Raw genomic sequence first — 27,045 nt, forward strand, 5'->3', positions numbered from 1 at the left:
CCGCAGCTTGTTGAGGATTAAATACAAAATAAAGTTTATAACTGTAGGCAGATTTAAAAATTTTTTGTGATTGTAGACTTTGTATAATTCTCTTGGCCAAAGAATACTTGGGAAGATTCTAAATGAGGGAAAGTGGTGTGTTTCTCTGACGTGAAAGAATGAGCTATCCCACCTTCCTCCTGAGTATAAAAGTCAGGAAATATTTTTGTAAGTCTTGCTTTGTGAAGCTTCCTTCCGTAGAAGTGGGTGATGCTATCTGAATTTTCTGACAAGGGCACACTTTTCAGGTTAGTCTTCAAGTTTAGAGGCAAGCAACGCTTTATTTATTTGTTCTGGGGGAAGGGGAGAAGACTCTGATGACAGCTAGGGAGACCTTTCTGCTCCTTTCTTGTGATTCTGAAATCCTTCCTCTTCTCTCTCCAGCTGCTTCATCAGGCTGCCCTAAAGAGAAGGCTTTGGTTTGAGGTTTTGTTTTGCTTTGTTTTTGAGATTTAATACTGCATATATTTCATCACGCCATACTGGTTTCAACAACATATAAAACCCATGAAATTTAATATTCAATTTCAGAACTTTGGCCAAGAGATGAAATTATGATACCAAGAAGAAGAAGAAAAACACAAACAAAAAGTAGATTCTGAGGAAAATGAGAACTTCCATCGAATCTATACTTCCTTGGAATTACACTTCCGCTAAAGTTGCCTTGTGGGCCTGTTCCCTTGGTGGGCTCAAAATAGGCGAGACAAACCGGAAAAAAAAGGTGTGAAAATGACGTCAGAATCTGAAGCGGTGCCCCGCAAACGTCAGTTTGGTCAGTTTGGTCAGTTTGGCGTTGGGGAGTTCCTCCACACTTCACGCCTGCGGGGCCGCACCCCACACAGCTTGGAAACCAAAGGGCATGAAGCAGGAGGAAGGCAGGTCCTCGACAGCAGCGGCCGCAGGGGCCAAGCAGGCGGTCTGCCCGGGGAGGTGCGGGTCTGAGCTTGGACCGGGCGGGGGTTGGGAGGGTGAGTTAAATAAATATCACAAATCGGAACCCAAACTTGCTAGTGCCCTTCTCAGGGATTTGGAAGGGATCTGCAAGTGAAGTTTAAGCCTCCTAAATTTGATGATAAATTCGCTTTGGAGTTTAAAAAATATATTTACCCCCCAAGTAAGTCCCCGCTGGGGAGGCCACCAGACCGTTCCGACCAGTGTGGACGCCGGCCGGTTCTACGAGGCGTGGGGTCCGCGTGGACTCAGATTGAGAGGTGAGGGGTTTCGGCGTAATTTACGAATATCCCTAGGAGTTTGGGAGACTTAAAGGAGCTCCCCGTGGAAGGTCTGAGCGGGGAGACCCGAGCGTGGAGCGCCTCTCCCGTGTAGAGCCCCCGAGGCTTCGACGAGCGCCCCCTCCACCCCTGTTCTGACCCCGCGACCCGGGAGAGCAGGGCGACCAGGGCCTTCCGGGTCGCCCCGAAGGCTGCCGCGCACCCCGGGTCTCCCAGCGTGGCTTGCGACCCGCTGCGGTTGCCGCGCGAGTCCCCGGGAGAGGGGCGCCATGCAGGTCCAGGGAGCCCGCGAGTCTGGTCAGCTCCCGCCGGGAAGGCTCCGGAAGCCACGGGCTCAAGACCCAGAGGAGGGCCGGCGTCTCCGCATTCGTGCGGCGAGGTGGGCCGGGTGGTGAGGGTAGAGGGCAGCGAACAAGAGCTTTTCAGGGCTGGGAAGACCCCTTTTCCGCCAAACTAGGCCGGGGAAACCCTCCGAGGAACTGAGACCTGGGCGATGGCTGGCACTCGCCCACCCCGCTTCTCCTTTTAAGAAGCAAACCCAAGTTCAAATGGAAAGGCTAAAAGATGTTACCCACTTTCTCTCTTTCTCCAAAGAGCTGCATATTACCTTCACATTGTCTGCGCTACTACAGCAATGAAACGTGTTTTGTGGGATATATTAGAATTAATGATAAGAAAATCTATAATTTTTAAATACAAAATACAGATTTTTTTTAAAGCCATTGTTCCTATGCACATTACATGCATGCAGTATGTGCATCCACTGATATATAGATACGTGTATATTTGAGTATATACTGTGGACTCAAATTTGCATTCTAAAACTGGGAAAATAGTCATGTATCCCATCACATATGCCATGCCTGAGAATGCTGGTCTTCTCAAAGGCCAATTAAAATACTATTTTCTTTTACTTTTTATTTAAAACAGGAGCAAACTGTACTTTTAGAATGTAATCGTTCTACACATGAAAAGATATCACTTATTAACATAAATCGTATTTACAATGGAATGCTTACAATTCTTTTTTTCTCTAATATAACCTGACTTCAGGGCATAGGGGCTCCTTTTCTTGGAGGAAGCCTTAGACACAGTCAGTTCTTGGCTCCCAGAGCAGTACCTGATGCTGTAAAACACTAAATCTGGACAGATTTACACAGAACAGAAGCTTTAATTTCACCATTCAAATTCCAGCCAAACAGCTTTGGGGATTTTTCTATGTTCCAGACGCCCTGAATGTTTTTCCAGGTTGTATGGTTGAGCCCTAGCCTATGGCAGCTCAACCAAAATCTTGATGTTATTAAACACAGAAAGGAGATGTATCATCATTTTTTTTTAATTGTGTCCACATGGCACAAAGACATCTTATTTTAAAGATGCAACTACTATAACATTGATGAAACAGTTTATGCATATATGATAATTTGAAGAAGGGCTTTGTATGTAGGAAGTATATTGTTTTATTTGTGTCCTTTACTTGAAACTGTCTTCAGTTTTATTTTTTCTAAACAATAATTTTATGAAGACAAAAAAATAAGCTGTTCAAGATCATTTTTCCAGACACCAGCTGAATGAAATTGATTTCTTCCCATTGAGACAGGCATGGGTTTTCCTCTAACTTTAAAATAAATGACTACTAACCCTCATGTACTCTTGGTGGGAATATAAACGGGTGCAGTCACTCTGAAAAACAATATGGAGATTCCTTAAAAAACTAAAAGTAGAGCTACCACACAGTCCAGCAATTCCACTCCTGGACATTTATATGAAGAAAATGAAAACACTAATTAGAAAAGATAGTTGTACCCCTATTTCATTGCAGCACTAAATACAAAAGCCAAGATATGCAAACAACCTAAATGTGCATCAATAGATGAATGGATAAAGAAGATGTGAGATCTATCTATCTCTATATCTATTCCCCCCCATACACATAGACACATACACATAATGGAATATTACCCAGCCACAAAAAAATGGAATCTTGTGATTTTTAACAATAAGAGTAGATCTAGAGGGTATTATGCTAAGTGAGACCATAGTCCATAGAGTCGCAAAGAGTTGGACACAACCGAAGTGACTTAGCACGCACAAGTCACAAAGAGAAAGACAAATGTATGATTTCACTTATATGTGGAATCTAGAAAACAAATGAATACATCAAAGCAGAAACAGTGTCATAGACTCAGAGAACAAGCAGGTGGTTCCCAGAGGGGAGGGGTATGGAGGAAGAAGAGAAATAGAGGAGGGAGATTAAGCAATACAAAGTTCCTTGCAAAGTAAATGAGTCACTGGTATGACATATATAGTGTGGGGAGTACAGTCAATAATTACATAATATGTTTGTATAGTGACAGATGGTAACTAGATATCATGGTGATCCTTTTGAAATATATAGAAATATGGAATTCACTATACTGTGTATCAGAAACTAACATAGTTTTGAGATCAATTATACTTCAAAAACAAACTCATAGAAAAAGAGATCACATTTGAGGTTACCAGAGGTTGGGGTTGCAGGAAGAGGAGACTGGATGAAGAGAGTCAAAAGGTACAAGCTTCCAGTTATAAAATAAATAAGTACTGGGGATATAATGTGTTATACAACATGATAAATATAATTAATACTGCTACATGTTATATATGAAAATTGTTAACAGAATAAATCCTAAGAATTCTCATCACAAGGAAAAAAATTGTTTTCTATTTCTTTAATTTTGTATCTATTTGAGATGACTGTTCACTCAATTTATTGTGGTATATCATTTCATGATATGTGTTAAGTCAAATCATTATGTTCTACACCTTAAACTTGTACAGTGCTTAATGTCAATTATATTACAAAAAAACTTGAAGAAAAATAAAATGAATAAAATAAATTACTAATGTTTACATTGGTAGAAAACCAGAAGCTGTTTTCCTCTACTGCTAATGAAAACTATACTGCATTTTCCCCAAATGGAATGTGAAATTTTAAAACTGGACTGCCAGGTGTATCACCATTAATAAATAACATTTAAGTGCTATTTAGGGGGATGGGAAGTTCTTCTATTAGGCCCTGGCTACATGGAGTTATACTCTCAAAATGCTTATAACTTACCACAAATACACTTCAGGACATACTTCATGTGAAAAGATGCAAGTCAAATACACATGTACATTCCGCAAAAGCAAAAAAATTTGCACTATCAGAGTTAGGGCAGAGAATACACTAAAAATAATTCTCCCCGATTCATTGATGGTAAAATAATTATGGGCATTTTTTTCTTGACATAGATTAGTCACATATATATGAAGCTTCGTGCAATCAGGACATGTACCAGCATTTCTACAGAGCCCTCTCCAAAGCACCCAAGAAGTCTGAAAGAGTTAAGGTACTCCCTACATCTTTCTTCTCTTATAGGCCCTGCTTGTGGAGAATAGTGGAAAGTACAATGTACTGAGTTAAACAAATATTTAACTTGTTCCATGTCCAAGGCAAATCAGATTTCAGGCCAACATATGGGCTCCAGCTCAGGCCTGGGGACATGGCCTCAGGTTGGACCTAGGACTAAATGATGTGTGTGGTCATTGTTGGAGGCTCTGGCTGGGCCAGATAGACACTGGGTCACTCACCTTTCCCAGGACTGTGGAAAGTCTGAGCTCTGCTTTATTCCAGAACCCTTCACAGGCGGGAGCTCTCTGAGGTAGGTCCAGTATGGTTGCTGTAGACTCAGAATTTAAATTCTTACTTGACTGGCTGAGTTCCTTTCGGGCAGTTACTGATTTGGGCTTCCCCACATCTTGTACCATGGTAGGCATGTCTGATGGATGACTAAAATCATTTAAGTTCCTGTTAAGGAAGAGCCCCTGAGTTAGGGTCTTTGGGTCTTCAGGTCGCTTCAGAGCATCTAGATGTGGGCTGTCTTACAGTCGCCTCTGGCCACATGTGAATACTGCTGCTTCAGGCGTAGCTTGTCCAAGTTGATACATACCATAAGCATAAAACATACTGGATTTTCACAGCTTGGTATGAAAGAAAAGAATGTGCAACATCTCCATCATTTTACACTCAGTGTATATGAAATAGTACTTTAGACATATTGGGGTAAAATATATTTGTGATAGCTGCTTCTAAGGTGACTGCTAATGATCCCAGCCTCCTGCTAATCATGAAAGTGAAAGTGAAAGTTGCTCAGTTGTGTCTGACTCTTTGTGACCCCATGGACTGTGGCCTGCCAGGCTCCTCTGTCCATGGAATTCTCCAGGCCAGAATACTGGACTGTGTAGCTGTTCCCTTCTCCAGGGGATCTTTCCAACCCAGGGATGGAACGCAGGTCACTCTCGTGGTTTCCTGCGTTGCAGGCAGATTCTTTACCAGCTGAGCTACCAGGGAAGCCCAGCTCTTCATACCCATATGTAATCCCCTCTCCTAGAAAGTATGTTGGAATTACTGGCTCAATTCTAATGCATAGAATTTGGCAGGAGTGATAGAAGAAGAAAGACCAGAGCACCTTTCTTGGGTTCTCCGTCTCTCCCTTGTTAGCTTGCTCCCTCCCTGTTTCTCTCTCTGTTTCTCACTGATAACCTCAGAGCCCAGTTATCAGTGAAGAACAGATTCTCGTGCTGAAGATGCCAGATGGAGAAGAGAGGCCCTGGAGAATCCAGCTGCAGGCCATGGCCTTGCTAGGAAGTGGACCCTCCTGTCCTGGTCAGTGCTTTAGATGATGTAGCAAGACCCCTAGCTTGACTGCCCACTCAGGGGAAGCCCAGAGCCAGCACCACCCAGCTAAGCTGCTATACAAGCTGACCCAGAGCGAGTGAGCAGCAATTTTGTTGTTGCTAAGTCTACATGTGTTTTTTAAGTTAAGTTTCGGGGTTATTTGGTGCCATGCTGTGCTAAGTCACTTCAGTTGCGTCAGACTCTGTGCAACCCTGTGGACCGAAGCCCGCCAGGCTCCGCTGTCCGCGGGATTCTCCAGAAAAGAATACTGGAGTGGGTTGCCATTTCCTCCTCTAGGGGATCTTCCTGACCCAGGGATCAAACTCTGTGTCCTAAATCTAATTGCATTGGCAGGTGGGTTCTTTACCACTAGCACCACCTGGGAAGTCCAATAATATACTATTATTTAAATTAATTTCACTGCTTTCTTTTCACTTTTGAAAATGTAACTACTAGAAACTTTTAAATCATTTGTATGGTTCACATTATATTTTTATGGGCTCAGATGAGGCAAAGGTGCTCCGGGTTTAATTTGAGATTCTAGGGAGTTGGACTCAAATTTATAATATGGACAACCATGAAATACTTAGATGTTGCTGTTGTTGTTCAGTCACTCAGTCGTGTCTGACTGCAACCCCATGGACTGCAGCATGCCAGGCTTCCCTGTCCTTCACTATTTCCTGGAGTTTGCTCAAACTCATGTCCACTGAGTCAATGATGTCATCTGACCATCTCATCCTCTGTCATCCCTTTCTCCTGCTGTATGCTGCTGCTGCTGCTAGGTCACTTCAGTCATGTCCGACTCTATGTGACCCCACAGACATCAGCCCACCAGGTTCTCCTGCCCCTGGGATTCTCCAGGCAAGAACACTGGAGTGGGTTGCCATTGCCTTCTCCAATGCATGAAAGTGAAAAAGTGAAAGTGAAGTCGCTCAGTCGTGTCCAACTCTTAGCGACCCCATGGACTGCAGCCTACCAGGCTCCTCTGCCCATGGGATTTTCCAGGCAAGAGGACTGGAGTGGGGTGCCATTGCCTTCTCTGCTCCTGCTGTATAAATCCTGCCAAATATGTTATAACCTCTAACTCCTTGACTAAGCTAATTTCTGATATTTACATATTAAAGTGCCTGTGGCTTGAGGGTCAAGAGTACTCTGTTCTGAGTTTAGCCCCCCAATCAGTTGGACCCTGTACCCAGAGAGACCCATTTTAATATTTCTTCCAGCCCTAACATTTTATGGTTCAACAACTGCTCATTTCAGCGTTTTATTGTCACCAAGGGGTAACAGCAGCGTTGCTGGTAGCACTGGTGTTTTGGGTAATAATGAACCCACATTAGCAGCTCCACTTGTCCCAAATGGTCTCTTAGCAAAGAGTGGTCAGTGGGTCAGGATGAGGGGCAGCCTGAGGCAAAGCCACACTCCCCAGCTCACCCGTAACTACTCCCGCCATCCTTTGCCACCCTCCACAGCCTTTCCTAGAATTCTTGCATCTCTTTTCTTCACCTCCCTTGACATCAACAATACCAGAAAACTGTGTTTTCATTTAGGAGTGTTGTAACTAAGCTTGAAGTCAAGAAGAAATGAAGGTCTTAGCTTTCTATTTATTTATATTTACAGAACCACAGAGAGCCAAGGTGCTAATTAAGAACACATTTTAGAAAATCATATTTTGATTGCATTTTATTTTTCTCATACAATGACAAGTTCTCATAAGTTTTCAGTGGTTTTTCCATCTTTCGACCAGAAGGCCCCTTATTTGAGTTTCCTCTACTCTGGTAATTTACAGATAATTCTAGAACTAGAATGAACATAGTCTTCTGTGCTTTTTTGTTACACTTAATTAAGAAATTATCTTCCTTTTGTCTTAAATACATTTTATTTTGACAGCATGATTGCAGATGTAATACATGGCACTTCAAAGCGGGATGATTTCTAGAGCAATATTTTGACAAAAAGCAGATAGTCTACTAAAAGACTGTCACTGATAGTTTCAATCACGTAAAAGTGATGTCTGATAAATGCTGCTGAAAATATTCCAGCTTGGACTTATTGGGTGATTAAGTGAAGGGCAGGGACTCTTACACAAGCTATTATTTTATAAATGTTAGTTACTAGTGGCTACTCTGTAATTTTGAACAAAAATCTAAACAGGTTATTAATATAAATTAGAATTATTTTGGCAGATGGCAAATATTTGTTCTTTCCCAATATTTATTTTATTAGGTCTTTCATTTATGAATTTGTGTAACAATATTTTAGCAGAGTTTAGAGTTTCCTCTGGAGATGAGTTTTAGAAAGCTCTTGCTAAACCTTAGAGGTAATCCTATAAGGAAATGGTAACAGATGTCATTTATATGGAGACTCGAATTACAAATTCGAGTTTTGTATTCAGTGACAATTTGAATTCTAGATTTTGATTTTCAGTTTTCTAAATGTATATAAGTTTTTCCTAAATAAAGTCATTAATGTTTGTCTAAGTACACAAAATAAGAAAACCAACCATCTTAAATGATACCGAAGCTTTCCTAAGTTTCCAAAATAATGGGATTAAAGTCGTATGTATGCTATTCTGTTTTCCATAGGCACTAACTCCAGACATTGCTTCACAGAAGGAAGCAAGCTGGCTTTCAAAACATACTCAACATATGCTTCTGATAACTTTCTAAACCAAATAATGAGCAGCACAGCATGTTAGAGTCGGCTTATGTAAATTAATGTCCTAGAAGTGATGGTTCTTAGTTTCTCATTTTTATTCTCATTGTCAAACCAATTTCCTTTGCTTTAGCATTGACTATTAAGCACTATACACCCAAACCTTGGAGAGCCTTTTTCTTTTTTTTTTTTACATTTTAAGGGACAACATAATTTTTTTTTAAAGAAAGCCATTATTTTACCAGTGAAATTCTATTACTGTCTTCAGGGAATGATGATTTATATTATTAAGGTTTAGAACATGGAACTTTCTATCTTCAGCTCTTGGAATCAAATCGAGCCATTTTCATGTCTTTGCCTCCTTTCTCCTCCACTTCCTCCCTCCTCCTCTCTGTCCACCTCCTTGACCATTTCGCATCCTTCGCCACGCACAGTCTCATTCTTCATTCTCTATAGCTGTCTCTCCAAGGTGGACCCTCTGCCTTCAGTCATCCTGCACCTTCAGGCTAATCCAGCCACTGGTGACTAATTCTGTCCCTTCTGCCACTCACTGGCTCCACTTCCCCAGCCTACACCACACTCAGCAGCACATAGAATGCTCTCTCCTTCTCTCTCCCCAAGGGGCTTGCCACACTGACTCAGCTTCAGCAAAGGAACATGCTCGTGGGACAAGGAGAGGTGGAGGAAAAACTTAGCAGAACGAAGAGTTGATGTGCAACTTTAAGTATGCATAGGATGCTTGTGATTGTCTTTCTAAAGTCCTGCCTAGAACTCCCCCAATGCCCCCCAGACACTCCCACATAATTTACTGTTATCAGGCATGCAAATATTTTTCTAATTCTGTAATTCTAACCCTGCCTTACAAACAGGTACCTTTTAGTGCCATCGGGATAAAACACACGTGTGGCTATTACTCTGTTGCTTTGAAAAGGTGACGAAGGGCATCGGGCCTATCAAGTCAGGCCCTCCCTGGGTAATTTGCCATGAGCCTCTGTGTGGATCCAGACCCTCCCTTTGTTTGAGATCAAGCACATGAATCCTGCAGATGACTGACAAGGGAGGACTTGTAACAACATTATTTCAGGAGGATAATACAGCCCCCATAAATTCCTTTTTTAACAGTTTATTGCAGGTTGTAGGCTATTGACAATGACTTTAAGGATGAAGGATAATAGTTCCTTGTTGCTGCTAGTCTCTAAAATCACTTTAAGACTTTTTAGTACCCTCAGAAAAAACGTAGGCTTTCATGAAATGAATCATAAATAGTTAAGAAAACCACTCTTAAATAGAAAGAGAGAGGAAGAGAAAAATAAATATCTGAGATACAAAAGAGTAAAATTTCAACCAGTTTCACAGCCATTCTTCCACATCTTACTGTCCTGGGTGATTAAAAAAAACAACTGAACAAAGAAATTTCTAAAAGTGTTAACCATAACTATGTAGAAGAATGAAAATGAGTTGAAACTAGTTCATTCTCAGATTAGCAGGAGTAATTCTGGGTTTCATTTCGTTTCTTGCTCTGTTGGGGTATGTCAGTTCATTCCCTGAGTCAAGAAGATCCCCTGGAGAAGAGAATGGCAATCCACTCCAGTATTCTTGCTTGGGAAATCCCATAGACAGAAGAGCTTGGTCGGCTATAGTCATGGTGTCACAAAGAGTTGGACACAACTGAACAACACACTTTTATAAACATACATTCACAGATTAGCAGGAGGAACTCTGGGCTTCATTTCATTTCTTGTTCTGTTGGGGTACATCACTTCATTACTGATTCTTTGCAATGAAAAAGAGACATTACAATTTTCATGGAAAATCTCATATTTTATTAGTATTTGTAAATCTTGACTTGAAGTGATGATGGAAGAGATCTTTAACAAGGTCAGTTCTTGTAGTTTCAGACCACACACCAGTACCTATGCCATCAATGGCCATGGTGAAGTAGAAAATAATGTTATGGACTTTTAATTAGAGAAGAGTGTTTATAAGAGCATGCATATCTATTTTTCTTTTCCTTTAAAAATTTAAAAAACATAAAATATACAAGCCCCCAAATATCTTTTTAAAAAGCAATTCTTATAAAACACACATAGAGTTAAAACCATGCGAGTCAGGTACATATGTGACTAATCATACTTTTGATGTATCTCTCTACCTAATCATTAACTTTAAATGCCATATAAGAATTTGTAATCCACCGTAAATTATTTCACGAAATAATTTAAGAGGGCTGCTGACTAATGTGAAACATTCTCATTTCCACTAGAAGTTGGCTGCCAAATGTTGTTAAAAAAAAAAAAAAAGAGTCCCAGATATAAGTTGACATAAATTATTGTGAATATAAATCTCCAGTGATCAAGTGGTGGTTAGAGATTACTGCGTTTAGAAGATAGGGGAAAAAAAAAATTAAACACCGTGAAGTCTTTCCTGGTTCCATTTTACATATTAGGAAGCTGGATCTTTTAAAATCCCCTCAAAGCCTTTTAACTTCTTTAATGCCCTAGATTCAACGTCCTACATTTCAAAATATATTGTAATAGAATTTATTGAGCATAGAAAAAGGGAAATCATAATTACCAGAAAGACTGCCTAAGCTCTATTTTTAAAATGTAAGTTAGAGTATTTAGTTTTAAACTAAGACTTTTGTTTATTTTTTCAAATGTTTTTCTCAGAGTATGCTTTTGGCAGCAAAAAAAATAGAATAACACAAAATGATCATTACTCAAAAAACAGTTACGAGCCCCCCCCCCACCCCCGGCCCCCGCGCTTTTCAAATTCTTAGGTTCTCTGCAAGGTTGAAGACATCTGAGTGGAAATAATGTTCAGATTATAAAAAGCAGCAGCACATGAGTGAAATCAGGCAGAATCGGCCTGACAGGGGGTCAGAAACCAGAAACAGTGACGGGCAGCCACTCAGATGGCAGCGTTATTCAGGTAGAAATCCATAATTAGCTGAATTTTTTGAGTTTAAAGGATTACTATGAAGTGTAGGGAGAAAATAGTAAGTCTAGTTGAGAAAATTAATTCCCTTTCCAAATCCTCATGCTTTTCTTCAAGATGTGACTCCAAAGAAAGACAATTACGTCAAAGAGGGTTAGGGGCCTCATTCTGAACACTGCCTTTTAAGCACATTCTAGAGGCTTATGAGACATCATGTCAACTGTATTCAGCAGTGCTTCCGCCACCCCAGCACCAAACATCTGTGCACCAGCTTCTTGGGGGCAGAAATGGAGACATATACATTTTAACATATACCAAGAATATAGTCACAAGAGAAAATCTACCTTTCACCATATACGGCCATTATGCGACTCTATCCAAGACCTTGATGGAGATATTTATGTAATATCTTCACTCCTTCTCCCCCTAGGTTGGCAGAGGTTTAAGGAAATACTTTGGGGTGTTCCCTGCAAAGTTGGTCTTCTAACCTGTGAATGGCACTGATGGAAAAAAGCTGAAATGGTTTTTTGAGCATGAATTGGACTATCTCCATGTGGGTTATATCAGATCATTTTTTTTATCAATCATTCTAAAAATATAGATATAAACATTTATAGTTATAGATACACTAAACATTCTACTTGTGTCATAGATTGTTCAGTAGTTTGTGATCTTGACCCTTGTCTTTGAGGATTATCTCAGTGTGCACGCGATTCTAGTGATGGGGAAGAAAATCCATGGGATAAAGGGAATACCAGGTGATATTTTACAAGTGACTTTAAGTGACTTCAGGAAATTATCCCACATGGCTAGATTAACACCTTACTGATTATTAGGGAGAAGAAATACAATTAGTGGGAAGTATTACAATAATAGTATTCCAAAAGAGATGCAGTGTTAAAAATGACACAAAATTTTTTCATGAGTGTAATTTGCATAATTTAACTGGTATGAAATTAGCATGCTTGGATGTAGTGGACATTTAAAGAACATATAGCAGGCATGGTAATGTAGTCAAATGAGAAGCTGTGTTTTTTTTTTACAAAACTTTAAGTATGCGGAGGGAGGTGTCAGAAGGTTCTAATTATGCTTTGCAATTTTTTTTTTTTTACTAGCTTTCTTAGACTGTGGCTAAGTCTCCTCATCAGAAAGAAATGGAGATGATAATATTTGTCTTTCTTACCTCACAGTTATTACAAAGGTAAAATAAGATAACATATGAAATTGCCTTGAAAACTCAAATCCTACAGAGGCACACGTTCCGGTTATCATCATATTCTCAACCATCCTGCAGTAATGGGATGCCATTTTCATGTCAGTGCTAATGCAGGACTCCCACTGGGAAGAGAATAATCAAAAGAATGCTGCTGCCTCCGCTCAAGCTCTCTGGAAGGAGCCCTCTGAGCCCAAGGAAGGGCCATGCTCCCTCTCTAAGCATCACCTACTCGCTGGCCAGTGTGTTCACCAGGTGGAGAGTTCGTGCACTCATACTCACAGAGAGGGCATGGTTCTAGGAACTGCCTTCCACATGCTGGTCTTTCACATATGTTAATAATAAAAACTCTTCTCAAACCTCTGGGATCAGCATACATCTTTGGAAAACAGAAGTTGCCAGTTGCCAATGCTGCTGGTCTTCTCTCTCTTAACACAGCTGTACTGCACCCACTGCTTTCCTATTCAGCTCACCCTTCCTACAAAATACATCAAATTTAAAATGTGTTAAGTAAATTAAGTTACCTAGGAGAGATTTTAGCTCAGGGGAGCAGGGTGGTACTTAAAAATGTTAATTATCTGGAGCACAGAGCTTAACATTCTGGACTCCAAGATGGTTTTTAAGCCTATTTAGATTTTCTCCAAATTCTTTAAGGCTAATGCAACCTCTAAATGTATCTAGTAATCTCTAATTATTTGTGGAAATGGTAGATGTGAGAAGTCTAGATTAAATCCACAGATAATCCCCAAATCCCATTTTAGCCAACAGCATGGCTCTTTTCCCACCAAGCCCAGCACTAGGAGGACCATTAAGAAGAGTAAGACTGCCTGGAGTTCTAAGCTCCCCGTTCTCTTGCCTACACTGTGATGGAGATGTTAATGAATCAGCCAAACTGCCAGGAAAAAAGTCAGCAGAAAGAAGAGTGGAAAATCAGGGGCCTGGGCCACTGCCAAGCTAGAAAAGCAGACGCCGAGGAATTAGAAGGTGACAGAGTCCTAGCAGAAGAAAGAAGCAGCCCCGGAGCCTTGCCTTGGGAGACCTGGGCTGGTTTCCAGGCAGAGCCAGGCGGTTCTACTCCGTAAAGCTACCACCCTCCAATCACTGCTCTCTGCCCAGTTGGAGCAGCTGTGTGTTCACCCAAGATGAACAAGACCAGGCTGGACTCAGAAGGCTCCTCTCTGGGTTCATAGCCCCAAGGCAGTGGACTGACTCAAGGGCTCTCCCCAGGGGAAGACTACTCACAGGATGAGGAAGGAAGAAGACCAAGATTCTGTTTCTAGGACTCCTTTGTGAATCCCACTGGCCTTCACTTTAGCCTTCTAGCACCTGTCCGTGCTTATTATTTCTAACTCGGCAATTCATTAATGTCAGAACTGCAGTGTTTCACCAGCCTTTAGAATCCAGGTCTACTTTCAATGAACATAAAAAGTTTACACTTTGTAAAGCTATCTGACATTCCAAAATAAATATCGGTGAAACAAACCAATGCAAGTCATTTTAGGATAAAGTTTTTAAGACAAGAATATTTTATTGAACAATTTAATGCCTACTCAGTACCCACAAAGATGCAATCTGATTTTTGATGGGCTTACTGTTCCCCTGCCTTCCTTTCCAGGGCCATTTCCATTTGAGTTGGAGCTCTCTGGACTAGTTCTTTTGGCTGGTGCTGGCTCGAACGTGTCAGGACTACATTTGGAAGCAGGAAGAAAAAGAGAAATGGAGATGATTTGATGAAGGGAAATGGAGTCGAACTGATGAAGGGAGGAGAACTGGGCTGACCTGAAGTTCTTGGTGTGAATGATGGAAATGTGCAGAAGTTTGTACTAAAAAAGAAGAGAGCTGACGGGGAGGGGCCACGGTCAGGGAAAACAGAAAAATGGAGTCCATGCAATTAGATATGAGAAGCTGCCTCCTGAATTTAAACTTTCTGGACCACAGAGCTCAGGATTAGCAGAACTGATTTATGGTCTAAACTATGTCCTTTAGACTCATGTCACCTCCAGGCCTCAGTTTCTGCAAAACGAGGCCTGGAGGCAGGGAGCATACGCGGTCATCAGATGCCAGGAAGGCAGTTCGGCTCTGAGCAGAGAGGGATGATGAGCGATGCTGGCCACCTTCCTCCCCAGGGCGGCCTTCCCGTCAGAGGCTGCGGTGACTGTCCCCCGGCTCTCGGGGCGGCGGGACCCCTCGGCCGTCCCAGCCCCCTCACTCCCTAGCAGACGCCAGGGCCTGGCGGGTCGCTCCCAGGGCTCAGGGCCCGAGCACGCGCGCCATCTCCGCGCGTCCCGCACTCGGCGCGCGCCCGGGCTCCGCGGCGGCCCGTGCCCGCGGTCTCTCTGTCCTGCCCTCCTGCGGCCATCGCGGGCAGAGCAGCGCGGCCGCTCCTCGGCCCTGGCCAGCCGGAGTCACCGCCGCCGCTGCCACCTCGACGGCGGGTACTGGGTGGAAAGGCTGTGCTGTGAAAGGGACAGAAGGGATTCCCGCGGGACCCAGGCCCCCTGAGATCTTCGAGAAGGTTCCGGCAACCGTCCCACATGCTCCTTCCATCCAGAACAAAGAGGACAAGCGGGGGAACCCTCTCCCAGCGCCAGGGCGGCCACCTAGTTGAAATAACTTGATCCTCTATCGCAGGAGCGCAGGGGATCTGCAGCGTGGAGGTAGGAGATAGGGGGCGTGTGCAACCTGCGGTTTAGCGCGACAGGAGGAACCAGAACAGACGGCGCCTCTGCAGATCAGGGCTTAGGTATTTATTTCATGTTAAGCCCCCTTCCCACTCACTGCCTCTGCTAGCCTAGAGAGAGTTGCAAACGACTTCCACATCCCGAAGGACGTGGGTGCACACCCTTTCCCTTAGCCGATCCAGCCAGCCCAGTTTCGGTTGCCAAAAAATGTTTCCCATCTAAGACTTCTCTCACAAGGACAAAATATAATGTGTCTGAACACGGTGAGCTTCCTGTCTGGGCTTCACTCACCCTGGTTTCCCACTTAGGAATAAGACGTGAGTAACAAAGGTTAGTGGGAAGCCTGTTTTTCTTTGTACATCCTAGATTTCTGCTGGTTCAGTGTCCGGTGTCAGGTGAAATTATTCATGAGGCTCTGAACAGAGTTGATAAGTCTTACTCCTTCCCCCTTGAAATTCCAAGTGGATTTAAATCACTCCTGGGTTGCTTCAGAGGGCCTGTGTTTTATGGGAGTTCTCTAGTGGGCTTTGAAGTATTTGCTTACCAAATCTGTTTCTCAGCTTCCAGCTCCTGAATAAATTACCCACCCCTTCTCCCCACTGCTGCGCCCCCTGCTTACCTCTAATGTGATCAGTGGGGGTATTCTCTGGACAAGAGGTTGGAATGTGTGTTTTGGGACTATCGTTCAGTGGCCAGTCCTAGGACACCCATTTGCTACACGCCTGACTGAGAGGTTTTGATGGTCTGATGGAGTAGGAAGGGAATGGGGGCCCTTGGACCACGCTCTGTGCACAGATTTACCCCTTGCCCGCGGGATCGCTTAACCAGTGTTGCCATTTGCCATCTTGAGCCTGGTTGCCTTGCAGGGCGTGAGAACAGTCGTTCAAAGAACACATCCCAGTCTTCGCGTTGAAGACATCTTCGAGTTTCCTTGAGGAGTGTTAATTGGTGTCAGGCAGGTCTGTTGGGAAGAATGTAGATTTCTATTCATTCTGTTGTTTGTGTAAGAACTAGAGAGGGTAAGGGCAAATGGGCAGCCTCGGCCCTTTGGTGAGCCAGGAGGCATTTTGCGCTGTTGGCCAAGCTACTTAAAAAAAGCACTGCTGTCTGGCCTTCTGTGTCAGTGGGATGGGACATAACTAGCTGTCCGCTTTGGTGCCTGCTCTTGCTGTCCCCATGCCCACCGTGTCACCATTTCCCTCACTCAAGCCACGTGTGGAAGAGGTAATTAAAGACTCCCCGGGAGATTCGAGAGCAGCCACTTCTGGGGTTGAGATTTGTCACGTTTCTGGGCTTCACCTCACCAGGGGCCTCAGCTACACAAGGATTTTCCTTGATTCTTCCCCTGGGCCTTCCCAGACAAAAGCAAGGACCCCATTACCCTTTTCTTATTTAGAGTTTTACTAAAACAACAACATCATCATCAACAACAAGTAAAACAAACAAGAGATCAAAATATACAAAAGCATAAACATCTGGCGTGTTTACCCAGCACAGACTTCTGACCCTAAAATAATTAAAGCCTGTCCGACTTGGCTGAGCCTGCCTCTGGCTGGGGCTCGCACCTTCCGCTTCCTTGTGGCCCACATCACTGCTGCTTCTTTAGGAGCACGGGTTCCCACCACTCTGCTCCTTGGTCCTCCTCTTTGTGCGGGGCGGGGGGTGAACCTCTGGTTTGGTTGGGTTCCCACTTTTGTGCACTCCCCACCTGATGGTCTCTGAGCCTGAAAAAAAGCATTTTCCAGGCTGGGGTCAAGGTTCTTCCCCGAATTTCTTGACAGTCCTGGGATTTCCTGGAGGCCCCCCAGCACGGAGGTTCAGAGCCCTCACCTGTCACTCTCTATTCTCAGGCAGCCGGCCCAGGCTCCAGCCTGGGGCCCCACCCTTCCAGAAGCCTGCCTACTTGGTATTCACCCCTCCCCTCCTCTCCCCCAGCCAGCCAGCACCACTGAAAACCACCTGTTTTGTGTTTTGAAAGCCTGGAAGCACATCATCCTCCACCCTCACAGACCTCCCACTGAGTCCCAATTTCCTATCCAAACTCCAGATTTGAGTTCTCAGCTCACTTGAAGAACAGAAGAGCTCTGCTGCATATTCAATTCTGGTCTTGCCTTCCTGGCCGAGCTTGCCAATGGTCCCCCGCTCCGGAGAGGAGTGATCTTGTTAAGTCATAAGCTTGGCAGGCCCTGGGGCCATCCTCAGACTTGAAAGAGGTTAGAGTGCCTGCCAAGTCAGAGTCGTCCTGACACCGTGTCGCCGATCAGTCCCCTCAAGTGTTCTAGGAGTAATTTTACAAGCAAAAACTATGCCATGTACTATACATTGAAATCACAACCACGAGTTACAGGTTCACACACACGCACACAAAAGAAACTATTGAAGTCTCTGATTAGCAGTTTCTGAATATTTTGGTGATGCTAATTTAATTTTTTCAGCAATTTAAATTTATTTACTTGTTTGTTTGTTTTTGGCTGTGCGGGCTCTTGCATCGCGGGCTTTCTCTAGTTGCGCCAAGCCGGGGGCTGCTCTCTCGTTTCGGTGCTAGGGCTTCTTGCTGTGGTGGCTTTTCTTGTTGTGCAGTGCGGGCTCTAAGGCGCGAGGATTTCAGTAGTTGGCTCCAGGATGCAAGGGCCTCGGTGCTGGCAGCTTTAGTGCACAGGCTCAGGGGCGCGTGGGCTTAGCTGTTTCGCTGCATGGGCAATCTTCCCGGGTCAGGGATCAAACCCGTGTCTCCTGCATTGGCAGGCAGATAGATTCTTTACCACTGAGCCACCAGGGAAGCCCTCAGCAATTTTTTTAACCTTCTGCCAGCATTTGCTGCCAGGTAACTGAGAGCATGTATCAAAGGTTGGAGAAAAACCTGACGAACATAAAAAATAAACAACTGACAAAGCTCTTCCTGTATAATGAGCTTCCCTGGTGTCTCAGAAGGTAAAGAATGCCTGCAACGCAGGAGACTTGAGTTCCATTCCTGGGTCAGAAAGATCCTCTGGCGAAGGGAATGGTTCCCTCACTCCAGTTCTTGCCTGGAGAATTCCATGGACAGAGGAGCCTGGTGGGCTACAGTCCATGGGGTCACAAAGAGTCAGACACGACTGAGTGACAAACACTTTTTCACTTTCTATATAGTAGGCAGAATAATTGCCTTCAAAAGGGCCTGCTTCCTAATCCCTAGAACCTGTGAATGTACAGAGCAAATGGGACTTTACAGATGTGGTTAAACCAAGGATCTTGAGATGGGGAGATTTTTCTGGATCGTCTGGGTGAGCCCAGTAGAAAGGCAGTGATGATCGCAAAACTGAAAGAGTCAGAGTCAGAGAGAGATTTGAAAATAGAAAAGTGCTGCCCTTGAAGATGGAGGAAGAGCCCCAGAACCAGAGAATGCTGGAAGCCTCTAGAAGATGGAGAAGTCACGGGGGTGGAACCTCCCCCAAAACCTCCAGAAGGAACACAGTCCTACTGACATCTTGATTTTAGCCCAGCAAGCCCCACTGCAGACTTCTGACTTCCAGAACTGTCAGATAAAACATTTGCATGACTTTAAGCCACTGGGCTTCCCAGGTGGTGCTAGTGTTAAAGAACCTTCCTGCCAGTGCAGGAGACGTAAGAGACATGAGTTCAATCCCTGGGTCGGGAAGATCCTCTCGAGAAGGAAATGGCAAGCCACTTCAGTATTCTTGCCTGGAAAATCCCATGAACAGAGGAGCTTGGTGGGCTACAGTCCATAGGGTTGCAAAGAGTCAGACACAACAGAAGCGACTTGGCACACACAAACACAAGCCATTAAATTTGTGGTAATTTGTTACAACGGTATCAGAAAACCAGTACTGTCCATTAACTTAATTGTTTATGTGACTTGAGGAGAGAGTAACCTTTTGGATGTGATGGGAACACTTTGGTACAACACAAGGAATGAAATAGTATCCCCTTTTGATTTTTCTTCAGTAGTTATCATTTGTCTTTTCTCTGCTGCCACCTACACCAAGGCAAGGCCTGGACTAGTCACTGATAAACCAGCAAGAACCTTGGGTGGTGGGTATTGTTATGTAAGTTCTTACCAAGGATGAGGCTGAGGCTCAGCATAGCACAGCACCAGCCCCTGGGTCACACACCAGGGGCTGATAGGCAGAAAGAAGGGACACCAGTTCCACATCAACCACCTCCAAAGCCCTTGCTGTTTCTTGCAACTTAGCTTTAGGCCCCTTCTCAGAGAGTAGCCACTGTTCTTCAATGCCATGGTGTTCCATCCACAGGAATACTCACTCTCCTCCGGCCAGAGGAATGCCTTTTGCTGACATGGTAGGTGGCAGATCACAGTCAAAGCTGCTGCTTGGAAAGCTTCTTTCAGTTGCAAAAATAAAAAAAGGTTGGAGTTGAGCCTTTGCCTAGAAGCATAATCAGGACATCTTAACTTGACACTGGCTTTAGGTTCACTTACTGCTCAGGTCTGTGTGCTGGTTTATGGGCTCACAGAGTGAGTTCACACTCTGAGTTCATCTCAGCGTGCAGGAGCAGGGGATTCAGAGCTCCTCTCACCTGACCAGATCTCCACCCTCTGTCAGCTGTTCCTACGCCCCACGCCTTGGGGAGGGGTGAGGCACCAGGAAGTGATCTGGCTGCTGTACCCTTTGCCTAGATTCAGTGGTTCTCCATCCTGGCCACACATTCAAAACACCCAAGAAACTAGAAAAACCTGTCCTTGTCGGGGCCCCAGCCCAGCCATGTGAGCCACACCCCTTGTGGCGGGGCCGGGGGTGTCAAGGTACTGGTCACACCCAGGTGATTCCTAATGTCAGTCAGGACCACCGCAGGACCCCAGCTAGGCAGGTTGTATCCTTGACCTGAGCTGTGTGGATGCAGGCGCCATGACATGTGCTTGTCTGGATATGTTAGCTCTGCTGAGACAAAGCCTCGGGGGTTTCAGAGCACCCCACTTGGAAGAGCAGGTGGAGCCTCAGTCCACACTCTGTGAGAGCCGCCCACACTCTGAGAGAGCAGCAGGGGCCCATAGGCTGCCCTGCCGTCCCACTCTGCCCAGGATCCTGGGGGAGAGGGGTGTTCCCAGACAGGAGACATGCTTCATCAGGATTAAGTGCTTGACTAGTTATTAAGTGCTGTATTCAGGAAAGTCCCTGACATTTGGAGAGGGGACAGAAGTCTAGGGTCTGGGGAAGTAAATTCTCATGCTTGGGTGGAAGTGCTGTGGTATCAGAGAAGGTATGTTTGTGTGTGTGTGAGAGAGAGAATGTGAGTGTGCATGGGTGTGCATGTGTGAGAGTATGTAAGTGTTCCATGGGTATGCATGGGAGTTGTACATTCACATAGGAGAGTGTGTGTGCACAAGTGTGTGTGAGGGTGTGTGTTTGTGGAGAGTGGAAGCGTTCTGGGGACCACAGACCTCACCAACCCCAAATCACCCTGCTGTACTGGCTTCTAACACATCTGAGCATATACGAACCGAGCGGTCCTGAATCCTGCCGAGAGAGAGCAGCCCTGAGTGGTTCAGAGAGCTCGGGGGCAGGCACTGTACATTTATTCTGCTCTATGACAGTATAATTAGCTTTTCCTCTTGTGAGGAGTGAAGGGGCAGTGTGCTTTCTGACAGCTGTGGGAGCTGCCTTCCTGCCTGGATGAATCTGGGATCCCCTGATATTGTTACACCTGTTTAAACAAGGCACAAGATAGGTATTTATTTGAAGTTCAAGAGGTCATATGAGCCAGGGTCTAAATATAGGCCTGGATATAATTATAAAGATACTTCATTCCTTGTTCTGAAAGACTCTCGCAGCCTGCTGTTCCCTTGGATGCTTGGGCAGTTTCCTTAAACACATGTACTTCCCCTAATGAGGAAAGGCAGGGTTGAGGCTGCCTCACGGAGGCTGGGGTGCAGGGCTGGGGAGCACGGAGGGCAGACCCCCAGACCTGGCTGATTCTCAGAAGCGCCAGGAAGAGTTGATAAAGATGCAGAACTCCTTCTCTCCCCTGGAGGCTATCTCTGCTTTTGGTCTTGGAATGGAGGACAGGAATTTGTATGTTTCAAGCCCCCCAGGTGATTCTGATAACTACCCAAGTTTGGGAACCCCTGAACTAAGGCATTGGGGGACTCCTCCCTGCGAGGCATTTCTGGGACTAGGTCAGGTATACTAACAATTGCTATTTCTTGAGGACCCCTCCCATACAGGCCCCCCTCATTCCTCCCAGTTTATGGATGAGACTGCTGAGTTCTTCCATTCATTTCTGTGCTGATACTGACCGGGCACCTCAGGCAGGAGTTCATGTTTTTAGGTCACAGGTCCTTTTGAGATTCTGACAAAAGTTAGAATGCTCTCGTTATAAAACTCCACATGCACAGAAGATTTTGCACAGTTTTGCAGGGTTCATGGAGCCCCCATCCCCAAAGCCCACCCAAGGACCTCTGGTTAAGAATGCTAAAGGACATTCCCTAAGAGGAGTTCGCAATCAGGCACAGTGAGCTGGACCCTCTGGAGCCTGAGAAGGGCTTCTAGGGCATTTACTGTGGGGCTGATGGGGTTCCAGGCACACTGAGGGGAGCTGTGAATACCAGAAGGGAGGGTGGGGTACAGCCCTGGCTTTCAGTTTAGTTGGAAAGACATGACTGCACAAGAAGAAAGACAATGTGAAGTTCAAGGTGATTATGCCAAGCCCAAAGAAGGGCTGGCACTCCTCACTGCAGTTCAGTGACCTAAGCCGTCATGGGAGGGCCAAGAAAGTTGGGAGGTGACAGCTGAGCCTAGCAGGAACCTGGCCTGAGCTTGGCAGAAAGAACAGAACTCTGGGCAGGGGGATCTTGGTGATTATTTGGGGAAGGAGGGGAGAAAGTAGAGACAAGAAAAGTCATTAAAGGACATTAAAGGAAAAAAAAATTCTGGATGCTAAGAAATGAATCCCAGCCCCACCCTTCCCAGAAAAAGGAAAAATGCTTAACAGAGTGATAACCTTTGTGGTCATTTTATAATATGTCTTCACTGAGCAATTAATTATTTTAATATAATGCTAGATAATTGTGCTTTAAAGAAATAATTATGTTTACAATTACCAAAAAATCAGAATTTATTTAATATATATTAATTTAGATAGTCTAGTAACAGGACCTAGGGCTTCCCTGATGGCTCAGCTGGTAGGGCTACAGTTCATGGGGTTACAAAGAGTTGGACATGAGTGAGCATGCGAGCACGTGTGCGTGCCTCACACACATACATACAACAGAACCTAACGTAAAATTGCATGTGTACATCTGTCAGTTTATCTCTGAGACTCTATGCAGAACCTGATGTGCAGATTATGTCATAAGTCTAACTTTGAGACTCTATGAAAATGGTGCATGCTTAGTCACTTCAGTCGTGTCCAACTCTTTGCAACCCCACAAGGCTCCTCTGTCCATAGGATTCTCCAGGCAAGAATACTGGAGTGGGTTGCCATGCCCTCCTCCAGGGAATCCTCCCAGCCTAGGGATCGAACCCTCATCTCTCACATCTCCTGCATTGGCAGACGGGTTCTTTACCACTAGTGCCACCTGGGAAGCCCTCCTGTGAAAATGGATTTGAGCCAAATGACCCTCCCGCCTACCCTCCACCCAGAAACAGACCCTGTCACAGCGTGGCTGGAGGTCTGTGCAGGAAAAAGTGGGGGAAATAGAGGTGTGGGTTTGGATGCTTTTGGAGAAGGTTCTGGAGTCCCACCGAGTTTCCTCCTTTGCCCTGTAGGGGGAGCTGCTGCAGTTTTGAGGGAAGTACTCAGAGTCCCAGGAAAGTGAAGGGCAGGGGACTCTGGATGTGGGAGAAACTGGAGGCTGAAAGAGTCGCCAAGAAATAATCAAAGAGGGACAGGTGCAAAGAGAGGCTGGTCAAGGGCTCCAAGAAGGAAGGATCATCCTGCCCTATGGCCTGGGGGAAATGATGGAGAGAGGAACCCTGGTTTTACTGGAGGGCTGGCAATGGCTGCCTCACAGACAGAACCAGAATCCACAGGGTATGAAAGGTGAAAACAAGCTCAGCATGAGTTTGTCCTCTGGTGGAGGCAGGGAGGCTCTCCACATAAGGCATCTCAACTGCTTCTTCCCAGTCAGAGTGACCTAACAGTTCCTTATAATACAATTGCCGCAGAGAGGCTCCTCTGCTCGCCTGGCGCTGTTTTGACTGAAGGGTGTTCAGATTCAGAGGAGCACTTTTTTCTCCAGCTGTTTGCTTTGCCCACAACATGGCGCCATAATGTGAGACTTGGGTTCTTTAATTAATCGAGGATTTTGGCAACTCCAAGGCAAGATATTGTTGTTTAGCCATTAAGTCATGCTAAGAAAGTGTTAGTTGCTCAGTCGTGTATGACTCTTTGCAACCCCATGGACTATAGCCCGCCAGGCTCCTCTGTCCATGGGATTTCCCAGATAAGAATACTGAAATGGGTTGTCATTTCCTTCTCCAGGGAATCTTCCCCACTCAGGGATCAAACCCACATCTCTTGCATTGCAGGCAAATTCTTTACCACTGAGTCATCAGGGCAGTCCCAAGGCAAGATGCCTTGTAGATATATGCAGAACGTTTTAATAACAATTAAACATATGAATCATCGAAAAAGCAAGAGAGTTCCAGAAAAACATCTATTTCTGCTTTATTGACTATGCCAAAGCCTTTAACTGTGTGGATCACAATAAACTGTGGAAAATTCTGAAAGAGGTGGGAATACCAGACCACCTGACCTGCCTCTTGAGAAACCTGTATGCAGGTCAGGAAGCAACAGTTAGAACTGGACATGGAACAGCAGACTGGTTCCAAATAGGAAAAGGAGTACGTCAAGGCTGTATATTGTCACCCTGCTTATTTAACTTCTATGCAGAGTACATCATGAGAAACGCTGGGCTGGAAGAAGCACAAGCTGGAATCAAGGTTGCCGGGAGAAATATCAATCACCTCAGATATGCAGATGACACCACCCTTATGGCAGAAAGTGAAGAGGAACTTAAAAGCCTCTCGATGAAGGTGAAAGAGGAGAGTGAAAAAGTTGGCTTAAAACTCAACATTCAGAAAATGAAGATGATGGCATCCAGTCCCATCACTTCATGGCAAATAGATGGGGAAACAGTGGAAACAGTGGCTGACTTTATTTTTGTGGGCTCCAAAATCACTGCAGATGGTGACTGCAGCCATGAAATTAAAAGACGCTTACTCCTTGGAAGGAAAGTTATGACCAACCTAGATAGCATATTCAAAAGCAGAGACATTACTTTGCCAAGAAAGGTCCTTCTAGTCAAGGCTATGGTTTTTCCAGTGGTCATGTATGGATGTGAGAGTTGGACTGTGAAGAGCTGAGCGCCGAAAAATTGATACTTTTGAACTGTGGTGCTGGAGAAGACTCTTGAGAGTTCCTTGGACTGCAAGGAGATCCAACCAGTCCATCCTAAAAGGAGATCAGTCTTGGGTGTTCATTGGAAGGACTGATGCTAAAGCTGAAACTCTAATACTTTGGCCACCTCATGCAAAGAGTTGACTCATTGGAGAAGACCCTGATGCTGGGAGGGATTGGGGGCAGGAGGAGAAGGGGACGACAGAGGATGAGATGGCTGGATGGCATCACCGACTCGAAGGACATGTGTTTGAGTGAACTCTGGGAGTTGGTGATGGACAGGGAGGCCTGGCGTGCTGCGATTCATGGGGTCTCAAAGAGTAGGACACGACTGAGCGACTGAACTGAACTGAAACATATGAAAATGAATAATGGAAAACAAAGCTAAGAATGAATCTGTAAGATTAGGTGGAGACAGAAATAGGGAAATGTACTGGCTAGGATGGACTTTGGTCTTTTAGAATAGCAGGAATAAACATAGAAATAAACTTATGTGGAAGTAGAAGGAAGTGTGAGGTCAGATACCTATTTTCCACAGTGGTCCTGGGCCCTAGAAGTTTCAGAAATCTACTTTGTCACTGTCTGGGTTAGTGAAACGATTTCTTAAGCAAATAAAGCAGCTTCCTGCTTCTGAGTGTAATTTCTTTGCATAACAATGAGCTTACTAAACAGACTCAGAATTTATTGCAAGATCCTTTAACCCATTAAAAAAAAAAAGATTGAAAACATACCATGAATCTGATTTCCCATGTTTAGACAAAGCTACATATGACTGCTTTTAAAGAATAATAGCAACATAAATTAGCCCTATTTTCATTTGAAAGAACTCCTTGCAGTGGGATGGGACAAGTGACTAGTTCTGCCCAATAACATATGAGTCATCTGCTCTCAGCAGATACCAGATCTGCTCAGCAGTTGTCATGATCTCGAATTTCCCAGCCTTCAGACTGTGAGAAATAAATGTTTGTTGTTTAGAAGCCACCCCGTTTAAGGGATTTTTATCATAGCAGCCCAAACAGACTAGGACAATGGCCCCTGGCATTATTTCAGGTTTTCACTGTTATTTACAATGCTGCAGTTGGCAGATGTGAGTTTAGAGAGTTTCTCTCAGTTCTCAGCAGTATAACCAAAAAATAGAATTGTTCAGAATATGGATTTTCAGTTCTGCTTAATATTGTTAAATGATTCTTGAAGAGGCTAGACCTGTTTATACTGGGGACAGCTATTTTTTGAGCTTACGTCTGATGGTCATAACTTTGCCCTGTGTCCTAATACAATGTTATGCATTTCACCTTTAGACATCTAAACCAACCACTCTTATTCTGGATCCTTGTGTTTTACATTTTAGGCTTTAAATTTACATTTTAGGCTAAAAATTTAGGCTTTAAATTTTTTTAAAAAGAGATACATGCATTGTAAAAAAAAAAATCATAAAAGTATGAAGAACTAGGTAATAATCACCTGAAAGCCTACCATTTGAAGAAAACCACCACTTTTATTTTGGTGAATGTCCTTCTAAACGTTTCTGATGGAAATGGATCTGTGTGTGATGTTGCATAAATGGAACCAGACAATGCTAGCTTATTGCCTGTCTTTTTACTCAATGATCTCTTGTGAATACCTTTAGATAGCTTTCCAAATCTAAAAATCTCCTCTGATTTCCCTTCCTTTCCTTCCCTGGGGTTGCTTTGAGGTCAAAAGATGAGAGGAAGGGAAGGGAGAAGAGAGAACTAACAGCAGCAAAGCGAAAGTTGCTCAGTCGTGTCCGACTCTTTGTGGCCCCACGGACTATACAATCCATGGAATTCTCCAGGCCAGAATACTGGAGTGGGGATCTTCCCAACCCAGGGATCAAACCTAGGTCTCCTGCATTGCGGGTGGATTCTTTACCAGCTGAGCCACCAGGGAAGCAACAGTAGCAAAGGGCTTAGTATATGCTCCATCTGATTTCCCCAGTCATCCTGAGAGGCAGGTGCTGCTGCCCATTGTACAGATGGGGAAATGAAGGTCATAACAACAGAGAGTGATGGAGTCAGCAATCGGCAAGGTCTCTGCTTATTCTGCTTGGTTTGGTCCACCTACTCACCTTCTCCCATTTCCCTCTGGGCTCCCCATAGTCCTTTGAGGATGCAATGAGTGATGGGGATTTGAAGACCCAGAAGATGTGATGCCCAAGTCTCACCACAGTCCTGGTAACTCTTGGGGAGAACATGAAAATCTGCCCCACTGAGG

The 27,045-nt window shown here is 44.4% G+C and overlaps 2 long non-coding RNA genes across 2 annotated transcripts; one reads left to right on the forward strand and one right to left on the reverse strand.

Moving 5' to 3' along the window:
• The first annotated feature begins 1,136 nt into the window (after window positions 1-1,136).
• On the forward strand, window positions 1,137-27,045 carry LOC129632833 (uncharacterized). The gene is made up of 3 exons (XR_008704686.1): window positions 1,137-1,250; window positions 4,548-4,645; window positions 26,931-27,045. It is a non-coding gene; the product is annotated as an uncharacterized LOC129632833 (long non-coding RNA).
• On the reverse strand, window positions 12,769-17,371 carry LOC129632832 (uncharacterized). The gene is made up of 4 exons (XR_008704685.1): window positions 17,287-17,371; window positions 17,022-17,180; window positions 16,258-16,417; window positions 12,769-13,253 (listed from the first exon to the last, which is right to left on the reverse strand). It is a non-coding gene; the product is annotated as an uncharacterized LOC129632832 (long non-coding RNA).

Source organism: Bubalus kerabau, chromosome 18, assembly GCF_029407905.1.
Source record: "Bubalus kerabau isolate K-KA32 ecotype Philippines breed swamp buffalo chromosome 18, PCC_UOA_SB_1v2, whole genome shotgun sequence".
NCBI classification, from domain to species: domain Eukaryota; kingdom Metazoa; phylum Chordata; class Mammalia; order Artiodactyla; family Bovidae; genus Bubalus; species Bubalus kerabau.